Raw genomic sequence first — 14,652 nt, 5'->3', positions numbered from 1 at the left:
TGGGAGCATTTGTCCATTTGTTTCATCACTCTGCTTTTGATGCAAGTATCTGCAATGTTTAAGAGAGACTGGGTTCTAGTAGAATTGATGTATTGTTTTTCTCTATTAAACTGGCTTTCAGGGCAACAGGCTGTATCCCTATCCTCCTCTGAACCAGAACACTGTCTATAACAAGTGTTGGTAGCCAGGGATAGACCCGTGAGAACAGAGTAGAGCAATCACTTCTAAAGCAGTAGTCTTTACGGAGTAAAGGGACACTGACAGTACTTTGTGTATTAATACATTCATTTTGTGTATGTATGTGCAAAGTAAATAAAAAGAAAGAGAAAATATAGTAAGACTATATGTACTGAGGCAATAGAAACTGGAGAAGAACCTAAATAGAAGCACGCACTTAGGGATAAAAAAGAACACAAGATGAGGGAGTTTAGCCTAAAGGTCGACTAAAGGGAGACTGAGGTCCTGCTAACCAGGTCAGGTTACAGGACAGTAAAAGGGAAAGAGGAGAGTAAAGAGGCGAGAGAATGGCAATGTAGGGTAAGAACATAAGGGGACCACACTAGCATGCTAAATTGGATGTTATGTTCAGGTGGAGTGTGTATAGTGAGAGAGAGCTAGCGGTGAACTTGAAGCATGTGATATGAAGATGGGCTGGGCAGGGTGCTGGATTCTGTCTAGCTTCCCTCCTGTTACTCCCCCAGCTGCTAGAACCTTGTCTCGTCTCTGGGAGTTGCTTTGCCATGGGTGGTCCTGATCTCCTCTCTATTACACAATATTTTATGTTATTATGGATTCTTCTCATACTTCTTATGCTGGTCTCTGCTGGTCCATGCAAACACAACTGATGTTCGTGAGATCACTTCCTGCCCTGCTGGGCTGCTGACTCATTTATTAGTTCTAACTTTGTTTGTTTGCTCTGCAGGTCTTTTCTGTTTTCTGTGAATGTGATAGTGGATCTAGCAACAGAGGTCATTTTACTTCTTTCCTGTCTAATGAGGGTGCTTCCCATTTCTTCTAATTGACTCGGGGCTCTTTCTAGAAGCTGCGACATCATCTTAACTAGAAATAGTAAAGGGAGAAATCTTTGTCATTCCATCCTTTTATAGGGAAAAACATCTTTTATGCTTAATCTGGAGTCAGCCATGCCCTCTTGCTATCAACAGTTTCTTTCTAGTCCTAGTTCATTTGGTGTCTGTCAGAGGACAGTGTTGGTTTTGCAAACTGCATTTGTTGTGTCAGTTGAGATTACAGAGTTGTGTTTTAGTCCTTCCTTCTTTTCTTTCAAGGTCTTTCTTTTTTTATTATATATTTTTGTATTGAAATTCTTTGAGAATTTCCTTCATTGTATTTTGATCATATCCATCACTCCCCCCACACGACCCACCTCCCAATTCATACCTGCCCAACTTTGTGTTCCTAATGTTTCTGTTTGTTTTGTGACTCATTATTGCTGCCAATATATTCTTAGGTATGTGGTCATACCCGGGAATGTGATAGATCTACCCAAGGTCATACTCTTAAAGGATTCTCTCTCTCCCTCCCTCCCTCTCTCCCCCTCCCCCTCTCCCTCTTCCTTCCCCTCTCTTCCTCTCTCTCTCTCTCCTGACAGCATCAATTGCCAATAACTCCTCAGGTAGGTGTAGAAATTCATGACCCCCTCCCAGACTCCATGCTGGAAGTTTATGTGGCTTTAGATTACACAAGTCTTGTGCAGTGCTGTCCCAACCGCTGTGGGTTTATATGTTCAACTGTTCCTATTATGTCTACATCCAGTGACTACAAGAAGTCAGCATTTCCAACTCAATAACATCACCTCATCCTCTTACAAACTTTCTGCCCTTCTTCTGCACTAATCTTGATTCTTGGGAGGAGGTGGGTATATTATATATTATAGATGTCCCATTTAGGGCTGTGTACTGTTTACTTTCTTATTCTCTGCACACTGAGTGGGTGTGGTCTCGGTGTTAATCACTATCTACTGAAAGGAAGCTTCTCTGGTAAGGTTTGAAAGATGCACTCATCTAAGGGAATAAAAAGAAATCACCAGACGTTGGTTAAATACTATAACCCACTAGCAGAGTACTAAGAGTGGTTTGTCTCCTGGTACCTATGACCTACATCTATCCACAGTATTTTAGCCATAATAGCTGCTCAAAGTAAGCCTTCCTATTTGTGGAATGAACTTAAAATCCAATCGTAGAGTCGTTGGCTACATTCATTCCATCCATGCCACTAATGCACTAGTGGTCATAGATTGCCAGGGAGGCAATTATTGTGGTTTGCAGGGCCCACAGCTGGGGTAGATTGATTCGTTTTCTTCTCTAGTAGCAAGCACACCACCTCCCAGCATTTTGAAAGCTAGTCACTACGGACGAGGATTGCAGGCCAGTACTAGCTTGATTTCTCTATGTTCCATGACTCACAGATGTGCTGTCTGCAGCAATAAGGCCTTACTGTCATGATCTGGAGGGTAATCGAGAAGAGAGGCAATAATAACCTGTAGTGTTTGGAGTTTTATGGACCTCGCTGGGCAGTAATTCCAATAGAGACGATCCATTCCAGGCATGGGGCTTTTTATTTAGTATTTTATATCCCACTGATTTTCATGTTTACTACCCTTATATTTCAGGAATAAATCCCATTTGGTCATAGTATATAATTACTTTAGTGCTATGAAATCATGTTTGTTATATTTCCCTGAGGATCAGTAGTCATAAGGGAGGCAAGTCTAACAATTCTTCTAGCTTCTTTGTTTGGTTTTCGGTTTTATCAGGTTAATCCTGACCCCACCTGCCTAAGGAAAAATTCTCCTCTCTTCACATTTTCAGAAGAATTTGAGAAAGAGGGATGATGTCAAGTCGTCAGCTTGACGGGCACTAGAGACAAGCCTCAGGGCATCAGTACAAGGGGGTTATGTAAACTGGGGTCACTGAGATGAGAAGACCTGTCATAACTGAGTGACATCATGCCATGGACTGAGGTCCTGGGCTGCATGAAATGCAGGAATCCAGCTAAACGTGAACACTTACTTCTCTCTGTTTCCTGATGGAGGATGTCAGGATCCTGTTCTTGTCCCTTTCCTCCCGTGATGGACTGCTTCACCATGCTCATCCTCTTGGGTCTGGATTATGTCACTTAGGACGAGAGTCACATCCATTTGCCTGTGAAATTCGTGATGTCCTTGTTTTCAATGTCTGAGTAATATTCCATTCTGTAGCTATACCACATTTTCTGTATCTATTCTTCAATTGAGAGACATCTAAGATGTCTCCAGTTTCTGGCTATTACAAATAAAGCTGCTATGAACATAGTTGAACATAGTCCTTATGGGATGGTAGAGCAACTTTTGAGTATATGCCCAGAAGTGGTATAGCCGGGTCTTGATGTAGAACTATTTCCAATCTTCTAAGAAATCGCAAAATTGACTTCCAGAGTGGTTGTATAAGTTTTCACTCTCACCAGCAATGAAGCAGTGTTGCCCCTGCTCACAACCTCCCCAGCATATGCTGTCCTTTGAGTTTTGATCTTAGCCATTCTAAGGGGTGTAAGGTTTAGAATATCATAATCAATTTAATTTGCATTTCTCTGATAATAAAGGACTTTGAACATTTCTTTAAGTATTTCTTAGCCATCCGAGATTCCTCTATTGAGAAGTCTCTGTTTAGCTCTGTACCCCATTTTTAATTGGGTTATTTAATATGGATTGTGGGTGTCTAACTTCTTGAGCTCTTTATATATTTTGGATATTAGCCTTCTGTCAAAGGTAGGGTTAGTGAAGATCTTTTCCCATCTGTAGGCTGTCATTTTGTCTTAATGATGGTGCCCTTTGACTTACAGAAACTTTTCACTTCCATGAGGACCCATTTATTAATTCCTGACCCTCGTGTCTGAGCCACTGGTGTTCTGTGCAGGAAGCTGCCTCCTGTACCCATGAGTTCAAGGCTATTCCACACTTTCTGTTCTATTAGATTAAGTGTGTCTGGTTTTACATTGAGGTTTTTTTTTTTTTATCCGTTTGAATGTGAGTTTTGTGCAGGGTGGTAAATATGGACCTATTTGCATTCGTCTACATGTAGACATCCAGTTAGACCAACACCATTTGTTGAAGATACTCTCCCTTTTCCATTGTATGATTTTGGCTTCTTTTTCAAAAATCAAGTCTTTGTAGGTTTATGGGTTTATTTCTGGGTCTTTGATTCAATTCCATTGATCCGCTTGTCTGGTTCTATACCAATACCCATGCAGTTTTTATTACTACTGCTTGTAGTACATCTTAAAGTCAGGGATACCTCCAAAAGTTCTTTTATTGTCCAGGATCAATGTAGCTATCCTGGGGGTTTTGTTTTTCCATACGAAATAGAGAGTTATTCTTTCAAGATCTGTGAAGAATTTTGTTGGAATTTTGATGGGGACTGCATTGAATCTGTACATTGCTTTTGGCAAGATGGCCATGTTCACTATGTTAATCCTACCAATCCATGAACAACAGAAAGCTTCCCATCGTCTGATATCTTCCTCAATTTCTTCCTAAAGAAACTTGAAGTTCTTGTCATACAGGTCTTTCACCTGCTTGGTTAGAGTTACACCAAGGTATTTTATGTTATTTGTGGCTATTGGGAAGGGTACTGTTTCCCTAACTTCTTTCTCAGCCCGATTATTGCTTGTGTAGAGGAAGGCTACTGATTTCTTTGAGTTAATTTTGTATCCAGTCACTTTGCTGAAGGGGTAGGAGTTCTCTGGTAGAATTTTAGAGGTTACATATGTATGTAAACTATCATATCATCTACAAATAGCAATACTTTGACTTCTTTCTTTCCGATTTGTATCTCTTTGGTCTCCTTTAGTTTTCTTATTGCTCTAATTAGAACTTAAAGTACTATATTGAAGAAATCTGGGGAGAGTGAACAGCCCCTATTATCTTGCCCCTGTTTTAGTGGAAATGCTTTGCATTTCTCTCCATTAATTTGATGTTGGCTATTGGCTTGTTGTATATTGCCTTTACTGGATTTAGGTATGCCCCTTGTATCTCTGTTCTCTCCAAGACTTTTATCATGAAGGGATGGTTAATTTTGTCAAATGCTTTTTTCTGCATCTAGTAATATGATCATGTGGTTTTTGTCTTTCAGTTTGTTTATATGGTGGATGATGTTGATGGATTTTCGTATATTAAACCACCTCTGCATCCCTGGGGATGAATTCTTCACGATGGATGATGTCTTGACATGTTTTTGGATTAAGTTTGTGAGTATTTTATTTTTTGCATCAATGTTCAAAGGGAAATTGATCTGAAATTCTCTTTGTTGCGTCTTTATGTGGTTTAGGTATCAGGGTGACTGTGGCCTCATAGAATGAGTTTAATGTGTTCCTTTTGTTTGTGGAATAGTTGGAGAAGTATTAGCATTAACTCTTCCTTGAAAACCTGGTAGAATTCTACCCTAAAAACATCTGGCCCAGGGCTTTTTTGGGTTGGGAGACTTTTAATGACTGCTTCTATTTCCTTAGGGGTTATAGGACTCTTCAGATCGTTTACCTGATCTTGATTCAATATTCATAATTGGTATCTGTCTAGAAAATCATTTCATTTAGATTTTCTAATTTAATGGAGTACAGGCTTTTGAAGTAAGACCTAATGGTCCTTTGAATTTCCGCAGTGTCTGTTGTTATGTCTCCCTTTTCATTCCTGATTTTGTTGATTTGGATACTGTCACTCTTTGGATACTGTCACTCTTTGTTGATTTGGATACTGTCACTAACTTTTGGTTAGTTTGGCTAAGGGTTTGTCTATCTTGATTTTCTAAAGAACCAGCTCTTGGCTTCCTTGATTCTTTGTATTGTTCTCGTTTCTAATTGATTGATTTCAGCCCTAAGTTTGATCATTTCATGACATCTACTCTTCCTGAATATGTTTCCTCCTTTTTTTCTAGATCTTTCCGGTTTACTTTTACTTTGTTGGTATGAAAACTCTCAATTTCTTTATGAGGGTACTTAATGCAATGAACAAGCTTTTCTCTCAGCACTGCTTTCATAGTGTTCCATAAGTTTTGGTAGGTTGTGCCCTCAGTTTTATTGAATTCTAGAAAGTCTTCAATTTCTTTCTTTATTTCTTCCCTGACCCAATGATCATTAAGTAGAGAGTTGTTCAGTTTCCATGAGTATATATGCTTTCTGTTGTTTCTGTTGTTGTTCAAGTCCAGATTTAATCCATGGTGATCTGCTAAGATTCAAGGGGTTATTTCAATCTTCTTGTATCGCTGAGGCTTGTTTTGTGACTAATTATATGGCCAATTTTTGGGAAGGTTCCATGAGGTACTAAGAAGAAGGCATATTCTTTTGTGTTTGGGTGAAATGTTCTATAGCTATCTGTTAGAACCATTTGAATCATAACCACTGTAAGTTTCATTATTTCTCTGTTTAGTTTCTGTCTCAATGACCTATCCATTGGTGAGAGTGGGGTTTTGAAGTCTCCTACTATTAATGTGTGGGGTTAGATGTATGATTTATACTTTAGTAGTATTTTTTTACATATATGGGTGCACTTGCATTTGAGGCATAGATGTTCAGAATTGAAATGTCGTCTTCGTGTTTTCCTTTGATATGGATATCAAGTGTCCTTTCCTGTCTCTTTCGATTACTTTCAGTAGGAAGTTTATTTTATTAGATATTATAATGGCTACTCCACTTTGTTTCTTGGGTCCATTTGCTTGGAAAGCCTTTTTCCTGCCCTTTATAATGAGATAATGACTACCTTTGTTTCTGAGATTTGTTTCTTGTATACAGCAGAATGATGGATTCTGTTTACTACACATCCATTGGTAGTCTATATCTTTTTATTGGGGATTTGAGTCCATTGATGATGAGAGATATTAATGGCAAATAATGATACTTCCTGTTAGTTTGATGTTGGTGGAGAGAGAGAGAGAAGGAAAGAGAGAGAGAGAGAGAGAATGTTTCTCTTCTATTAGTTTTAATGGTGTGAAATTATTTATTTTCTTGTGTTTTCTTGAGTACAGTTACCCTCATTGGGTTGGAGTTTTCCTTCTAGTATCCTCTGTAGGACTGGGTTAGTGAAAAGCTTTTGCTTAAATTTGATTTTGTCATTGAATATTTTGGTTTCCCCATATACAGTGATTGAAAGTTTTGCTGGGTATGGTAGTGTAGACTGACATCTGTGGTCTCTTAGGTCTTCAAGAGGATTGCCCAGGCCTTTCAAGCTTTTAGAGTCTCAGATGAGAAATCAGATTTTTTTATTTTATTTTTATTCACCAACAACTCCTTTATATGTTACTTGGCCTTTTTTAGGCTAATCTGAAGTGGAAAAACCTGATCCCTGTGGGTGGCACCTGGGATTGGACCCTGAGCTGTATAAAAAGGAATAAAAATGGGCTGAACACAAAAATAAATTACTCCCCGGTTCTGGACACAGAAGCAATGGTTAGCTGCCTCTAGCCCCCACTGCCGAGACTTCCTCACAGTGATGGGCTCTACCTCAGTCTGTGAGGCAAAATGAAGCTTAAGCTGCACTTGTCGGGGGTTTTAGCTGCACTTGTCTGGGGAGGTTAGCACATCACCAGGAAGAGTAAAAAAAGTTAGTCCCAGGAGCCCCTTCTGAGATCCAAATCCCTTGAAGCCATTGGAAAACTCAGGCTGAAGAGGGAGAGAGCAAGGGAGAAATGGTAGAACATAACTCTCAGAGCCAGATTTTAGTACAGAGAAAGCAAAACTCCAGAACCCATGATTCAGCATGCAGATCAGGCCAAATACAGGAAACTACGGTAGTCAGGGAATACTCAGCCTCTAAACTGATTACGAATTAGGAAAGGTTTATAAGGGAGGAACGGGATACCTATTCCCCACGGACACACATGCATGCCCACATGCGCATGCCCCTGCTTGCCTGCATGTCTGGGTCAACATGCACTACGGCACACCGAGAAGTCAGAAACCAACCTGCAGGAGTCAGTTCTCTCCCACTTTCAAGGGGGATCTGGGACTCAAAGACATCATCAGGCTTAAGGACAAGCATCTTTAACCCCCTGAGCCACCTCACTAGTCTGTGGAAGACTTTTAAATAAGAAAGGAAAGAGCCCAAGCCCCAGTGGACTCTTTCATCTCAATAGTACCTGCTGAAGTCCCCTTGAGTACTGAAGGCATAGCATTACTGAGGAAACAGGTTATAAGAGAAGTAGAGTTTGAAGCCCAATTCCCTGGACTTGTATGTCTGTGTTCACAGGTGAACTGAAAAGGAGACCAACTCAGCAAGGATCTTGGTGTGACCCGTTGGTGTGACGCTCCAGAGGGTAGGAGACCCTGGCAGAGCTGAATGGCTTAGACCACCGTGTAATTGAGTTAAGAAAGCACTTGATCATTCCCGGGGAGATGAGGAGAGGCGAAAGCAGAAGGGGCATCTGGTCATTCTAAACCTGATGGCGTGAGATCTGTGCTGGGTCAGATTTCTCCCGGAAGTTTAATCAAAAGCCAAATACCCTGCAAAGGAGCTTCAGGACGGCTTTGGGGCCTCTGCAACTGCTCGCCAAAGGATCGAAAGAAGGAATAAATGACAGAGTAAAAAAGAGCAAGCTCAGCCGGGCGTGGTGGAGCACGCCTTTAATCCCAGCACCTGGGAGGCAGAGGCAGGTGGATTTTTGAGTTCGAGGCCAGCCTGGTCTACAAAGTGAGTTCCAGTACAGCCAGGGCTACACAGAGAGACCCTGTCTCGAAAAACAAAACAACAAAACAAACAAACAAAAAGAGCAAGCTCAACCTAGGGGTGAGCACTTATCACCCTCCTCTGGGTATACTGGGTACCTTTTTCCCTGCAAAGAAGTATACTGGGGGTGGAGTCTTCACCCTGCTTGGAGCCTTTTCAGGAGAGGTGGCGGCCATGGTGACAACCAGAGCCTGTCAGACCCCAGGAACTAACTCCAGCAGAGCATAGCTGTGTTCCCCTTGGCCCTGGGCCAGGCCAAGTAGTGAAAGCTATCCCTGCTGAGTCTGAGGAGTGGGGAGAAATGGGAACCCCAAGGCAGTACCCCAGGTCGAGAAGGCCAGATGGGTCATGGAGGCTGTGGAATGGGGGACGGTGCCTCCCAACCATGACACTGTACCTCCTCTACTCTTTCCAGGAGACAGTTGGTGCAGGCGAAGGGATCTTCCCATGCCGCCTTGGCCCTTACTAAAGTTTTACTTTAGTACCCGCTTAGCCTCCAGAGACCAATTGGCATTTGTTTGGAATGGGCAATGAGCTCTCAGAGATCCTGCTTACACTCTGTAAAAAGGTTTCATTATGCAAGTGCTAGCTCCTTAAAAAAAATTTTTTTATTAACTCTTTAAGACTTCCATACAATATATTTTATTTTTATTCACCGACAACTCCTCTCCCTGTAGTGCTAACTCTTGAATGACTTATAGATCTGGGGAAACATCTGCAAGTACACTAAAATAAAGAAAAGAACAGAATTAAAGGATTGGAAATTAAGCACTGTGTGAACAGAAGGCACTTTCCAGGAGCCACAAGATTGTTGGGAGGAAAATCCCAGTGCCTGTATCCCCAGTGATATAAGTTAAAGGCCAGAGAGGACCCTGAAGCCACAAGCCATAAAAGGCTCTTGTCACTACTGCTGGTTGCATGCTAAAACTAGATGACAAGACCTGGTTCTGAAGATGCCCCATGACTTGGATATCAAGCTAGGGGACAGTGAGATGACTCAGTAGATAGAAGTGCTTGCTTCTAAGCCTGAGAGCCTGAAATTGACCTCTGGAACCCACATTTAGGAGAAAGTAATCCTCTGACTTCCACATATGTGCAGAGAGAGAGAGAGAGAGAGAGAGAGAGAGAGAACGCTGGGACTAAGACAGAGCTTCCTCCCTGGCAACTGACTTTGTTAGTGCCAAAAGGCACTATGTGGACTGCTAAGAGGGATTTGTAGCCAACAGTCCTTCTCAGCCGTGGACCCTGTGCGCTATACCATCAACATGTCAGATGAAATGTGTTCCCGTGTACAACACTGGAACAATAGTTACAGGGGCAACCAAGTACTTTCTGCATTCAAGGCCTACTCCACACAGAAAACTCAGGTCTGGTACTTTAAACCAGGGCAAATGTCCCCTATTAACAAGGTCATAAGCCCTAGGGAAAGCAATTGCTAATGTTTTCTTTAGTGAATGTGACAGGCCTATCAAATTTTCTTCCAAACACTTATGTTTTTCCCATAGATTATTGTTCCTGCTTCCCCTGGTCACACCGGCTTCTTTTAGAAGAGGGAAGCAGTTACTGCAGAGACTACTAAGTGTTCAAAGTGTTAAGTGTAACTCATTATTGAATGGAGACGCTATACCTTTTTCTCCAAGCCTTACTAAACACTGCAAAAAGGGGGACACAAAGAGTATAAGCTAGGGTCGAGGTAGGATGGATTTTTGTCCTCAGAGCATAACATGACCATTGAAATCTTTAAATCAGAGCAAGACCATCACAAGATTGAGCCTGCTAACATTTCCTCGTGGAGAACAGGGAGTGACTTTTTTTTCTTCCTTCCTTTCTTTCTTCCCTCCCTCACTCCCTCCCTCTTCTTCCCTCCCTTTCTCCTTTCTTCTTTTCTTTCTTTTTCTTTCTTCTTTTTATTCTTTACAAAATTGTAGTGTGTGTGTGTGTGTGTGTGTGTGTGTGTGTGTGTGTGTACAGAGGCCAGAAGAAGGCATTAGATCCCCTGCAGGTGGGGCTATAGGCAGTTGTGAGCTGCCTGAGGTGGCTCCTGGAATCTGAACTCAGGTCCTTTGGAAAAGCAGCAAGTGCCCTTAACTGCCGGGCCATCTCTCCAGCCACGATGTGTACCCTTTGCAGTGCCTCCCTTAAGATCTCACCCCAGTTCCTCCTTAGATGACACTGCTTCTCCACCCACAATCTCTTGCTCTGAGTCTGTAGAACTTGCTCATCATGCAGTGTTGCTGCTCACCTGAGGTCTGTAATTAGGCAAAACAGGAGCTGTCCCTCAGAAAGTCCCCCTAGAGAGGCCTGCGGGAGCAAGCAAGGACTCTGTTCTTTCCAGTTCAGAGGAAGAAACTGCAGACCAGAATGCCACCTTCTCCAGACCCGTCTCTCCCTCTCGCTCAAGCAGCACTTGCCTGTGTGTGCTCGAGTGTCCTGAACTCTCCTTATAAGAGGACAAAACCACTTGCACCAAAGTGGTGATAGTAGAGGTGGGCCAAGGAGCTAGTCTAAGACTTAATTAAGTTGACTTCTACAGCTGACACTTTGTATAAACCGAAGAAGCTGTGATGCTGGCCACTTTGTGTAATTCAACCTAATATTTTGAAAGTAAGTCAGGACTTGGGACTTTCTGGTTAATTTACTGCAGAGAGCTAATGAAGGGAAAGGAGTGGAAGTTGTTTTGTGGGCTTTGATAGGTGAGGAGGGAAGGCTGCCTGCTCAGGAGAGGGCTCGAGGAGCCCAGCAGCCCCGCCTCCCAGCTTGCTTTCTTCACAATTTCTCCCCCCCCCATCTTTAACTCTTCAGGGGACACAATTACCATGGGCTCCATGTTTGCTATTAAACATGCATTTCTCCCACCTGGCTCCCTGTCTGACGTTTTAATGGTTTTGCTGGCTTAGCATTTCATGGGCCGGGCACACAGAAAGAACATACTTTCAGCGCACAGTTTGAAGTCCGTGCACACTCCCTCAATGGTAATGCCATAGCAACGCGCCCTTAACTTTTTATTTCTTCGAGCCCGACCCTCATCTGGAAGGGTTCTGGGCCACATTTTCAAGCACTTTGGTGCCGATTATCATGAGGCTCCTGAGTTTATGGAGGGGAAGGCTAGAAACATGCCGGAGTCTATGCTCAAATTACTATCCTAAACGACTCCATGGGGGGTTTCCTTCAGGGGTCACCGAGAGCCAGAGTGGAATGTTTTTCCTTCTCCGATTTATCCCAGGCCTTGGGGCACGAGAACCATAAATGCAGGTAATGTGTTTAATAGCCAGATTCTCTCGGCTCATTTTCCACCTCTCCCCACCCCCAGTGATAGTCATGAAACCTCACAAAGCTAGCTGGAGACACAATTTGCAGTACCCTGTTTCTGCAAAGGCAAGAGATTCATAGGGCTGAGTGGCAAAAAAAAGATGACCTAAAGCCCAGGACCCTCTTTTGTCTGTGGCCCCACCAGACACTAATGACAATCCAGCAGGGAGATCCAAGCTGCCAAGCACTGTCTGCAGGTAATGAGGTCCCCATTGCTGGATGTACAAGCAGCATCCAGGCTAGCATGACAAAGGCACTTGCTACTAGAGATTTGTGCATCTGGTGGGGAGCTGAACTAGACTATACTCCCCTGGTGTGTAACTTTTGCTTTCCATGTTTTCCGTTACCCATGATCAAATTTCAAATGGAAAACTCTAGAAAGAAAAATCTCACAAGTTTTAAGTTGCATGCCTTACCGAGAGCTATGAGGAAATTTTGTTCTACCCCGCTGGTTGAGAATCATCTCTAGGACCAGCTATCCTTGCTATAGCTGCTACCTGTTAGGTATCCACTTGATCATCTGGCTTATCACATCCACTGTGAGGACATCTCGGGACTAGTGTTCAAGTGTCCCTTTCATGGAGAATAAGGCTGTGTCATTTCATCGCATGTGGACTTCCTATTGGGTATAAGAAAGATGTGTGCAGTAAAGTAAGAGAGGGGGCGGTGGCGAGCACATTCACATAGCTTAGACCCCCATGTAATAGATCAAAGGTCATCACAGGGATATGTAAACTATATAACGTTTCATTCCGTCACAGTTTCAGCCATCTACAAAGGTCTTAAAATGGATTTCTCCCAGGTCAGTCATATTAGTGCACATTTGCAATCCCAGCACTGAGGAGGCAGAGGCAGGTGGATCGCTGTGAATTCAAGATCAGCCTTGTCTACAGAGTGAGTTCCAAGTCAACTAGGACTACATAGTGAGATCTCCTCTTAAGAGGAAAAAACAAAAGAAGAGGGAGGCAGATATAAATCATAAAGCTTATGATAACAAATTTCTTCTGAGACTAAACCCCTCATTGTTTTAACCAGTAATTATTATATTTATTAGAGACTTCCAGAATTTAGAGCTGGCCTAAAGGATACAGCAATGATCAGGAGGTACACATGAAGTATGTGTATACCCTTGGGGAGCATCCGCCCAGTGCAAGGACAGTAACACATAAGCCATTTACAGCAAGGTAGTGACCAGAGCTGTGGCTCTAGAGTGTTTGACCAGATCATTTCCAGATCCTCTGAAGTCAAACACTCCTTTACAGGTGATCCCACTCATGGTCCAGGTTCTCATAAGCTGCCCAAGTGCCTGCCACTGCTACCTGTAGTTCAAAGTCTATACTCTCTCTGTTCAACCATGTCTCTGTTGAAGATTCCTAAAGTGCCAAGTGAGTGTGCAGGTACTGACAACCATGTCACAGTCCAACCCTCAGGGCAAAGAGCAAGCAGGAAAGCAAAGATGAGCTACCTACCCTGGGCAATGTGGTATCCACAAGAAAGTTATGCAGGAGGCAGGAACAGGAAGCCAGGGAGGGGCTCCGATGGGATGTCTGAGCTGTGAGCTTCTCAAAGCCTGGATCTCACTGTATGCTTTTTAAGTTTCCTTGCATCTCTGGTTTTTCATGTGCCACTGTGCTTTTTCCCCATAGAGTTTCTATAGAAAGATGTAGCTTTCTTTATCTTTAGTGCTCAGACTTCCTATAGGATGTAGTTCTGTGGGTCTCTGGAGCTGTGGAATGTATATAACATAGCTAAAATCTAGGTTTTATTTTTATGTATCTATTTATCTATCTAACTATATATCTATTTATCTATCTATTATTTATTTATGTTTATTTCATGTGCATTGGTGTTTTGCCTACACATTTGTCTGTGTGAAGGTATCAGAACTCCCAAAACTAGAGTCACAGACAGATAAGTTACGATGTGGGTTTTGGGATTTGAACTCAGATCCTCTGAAAGGGAAGCTGTGCTTTTAACCACTGAGCTATCTCCCCAGCTCAAGATCTAGATTTTAGATTTCAACAAGTTTAATGATTTTAAGTATTGAGCAGCACAGACCTTCAGGAGAGCCCAGTCTGAGCAGGAGAGCCTGTGGACTGCAGAAGCAACATAGCTTCTGGGACAGGCCCCGTTTCCGGCCTTCATCTTCAGCCAGGAAGCAGATCTGAGCTCCAGACATCTGCCCTCCTTCCCCATCAGAGGAGAGGTGGCCTGCAGAGAGTACTCTGACCACTGAGACTCAGGAGAGAGTTGAACTCCCAGGAGTGCTGACAGAGGGTAACAGAATCACAGGAGGAACAAGCTCCAGCCCAGAGACAGCTATAACAACTAACATCAGAGATTACCAGATGGCGAAAAGCAAATATAAGAATCTTACTAACAGCCAGGCGTGGTGGTACATGCCTTTAATCCCAGCACTTGGGAGGCAGAGACAGGCGAATTTCTGAGTTCAAGGCCAGCCTGGTCTACAGAGTGAGTTCCAGGACGGCCAGGGCTATACAGAGAAACCCTGTCTCGAAAAACCAAAAGAAGAAGAAGAAGAAGAAGAAGGAGAAGAAGAAGAAGAAGAAGAAGAAGAAGAAGAAGAAGAAGAAGAAGAAGAAGAAGAAGAAGAAGAAGAAGAAGAAGAAGAAGAA

This window comes from Mus caroli, chromosome 8, assembly GCF_900094665.2.
Source record: "Mus caroli chromosome 8, CAROLI_EIJ_v1.1, whole genome shotgun sequence".
NCBI classification, from domain to species: Eukaryota; Metazoa; Chordata; class Mammalia; order Rodentia; family Muridae; genus Mus; species Mus caroli.
This window is presented reverse-complemented; position numbering follows the sequence as displayed.